Consider the following 1,463-nt stretch of genomic DNA (forward strand, 5'->3'; position numbering starts at 1 on the left):
TATATATATATATACATACACACACACACACATATATATATATGCGCCATACCAAGCAGGACTATCCACCACAACCTCCACCTCATGCGCTACAGTTTTCCGCGGTTGGAACTATATATGCGCATGCGCGTGTATGCATGTATATGTAATATATATTATGTATGTAGATATGTGTGTGTGTGTGTGTGTGTGCGTATTATATATATGCTGGACACAAACGCAAACATAGATACCACACACATCCACAGGTTTGTACATCCATGCACACACTCATATATGATAGGCTATCGTCTATCGTATATGAGTGGAGACATTAAAATTTATTCGCTATGGAACGTAGTGTGAAGTGAGTTCGTACTTTGTACAGCAACAAACACAGACATATTTCGGTTATATGTTACCCCAAGAGTGAAGAACAGTATAAGTTGTAGATCTTAGAATAACTTGAGAGGTGTATAGAATGTTTTGTGAATGAACAGAGTGCAGTGTATTAAATTAAAAGAATGCTCCAGAAAATACCCAAATACGTAGTCAAAACCCTAGATTTTTAAATATATGTAACGTATTGAAAATGGCAAAACGAGTAACCGCACATATATTACGTAGAGTGTTTTTAATACGACAACCCTGCTCTCAAGCTGTTTCAATAGCTACATACTTGAACCAGTGCTTTTTCTCCTAATAGTTACCTTCGAAACTATAAACCAACTCAGAGATGATGAAAAATCAACGCCATACATTTTTGCAGTAATATGCCGATCAATTCAATCAGTAAGTTTTCAACCCCGGTAAATATGATGTTCTTGTAATTAGACGTTGTTTTTCATGAAGCCATGTACAATTCTAACAATAAATATGTATATAAACTACCACCATATCTTGTCGTAACTATCCGCTACAGGCTTAAAAGGAATACGAAAGGTGGCATGATAACGTAGCTAAGTATGTTCATTAGAGATTGTGTGAGAAGTACAGTCTTGAAAGGACATTGAAATGACACGAGCATAATAAGCTAGAAGGTGCCAAAGAAAATACTTAATTCTTTCACTGCCACAAGGGCTCCATAAGGCTGCATAAAGAGACAAAGACAGGACGATGAAAAGCGTGTAAACAAAAAATATCATGGAAAATTAAATAAATAAAACTCCCAATAGGGAGAGGCGTTTTAAGGCTACTCGTGGAAAGCCGCACAAAAGCCACAGGTGCCTGACCAACAGGGCAAGAGCCCTTCTCCTTTTATTTTTCACAGGCGCATGCTCAAAATGGGTCCTTTCACACTGGCCATTTTCCCGACATTCACCCACCTTTCAACAAATTTGCTAGAAGACAACACTTCCCTCTCCACCCTCACTTTCCTTTTCAAGTGAAACTTGAAAAAATTTATGAGGCCTTAGCCAAAGAGGAAAGTGTCTGTCTTTAGCTCTTTCAAACACTACCTCTTTCGCTACAGCCAGCAGACAAAT

The sequence above is a fragment of the Octopus bimaculoides genome, chromosome 15 (genome assembly GCF_001194135.2).
Source record: "Octopus bimaculoides isolate UCB-OBI-ISO-001 chromosome 15, ASM119413v2, whole genome shotgun sequence".
NCBI lineage: Eukaryota > Metazoa > Mollusca > Cephalopoda > Octopoda > Octopodidae > Octopus > Octopus bimaculoides.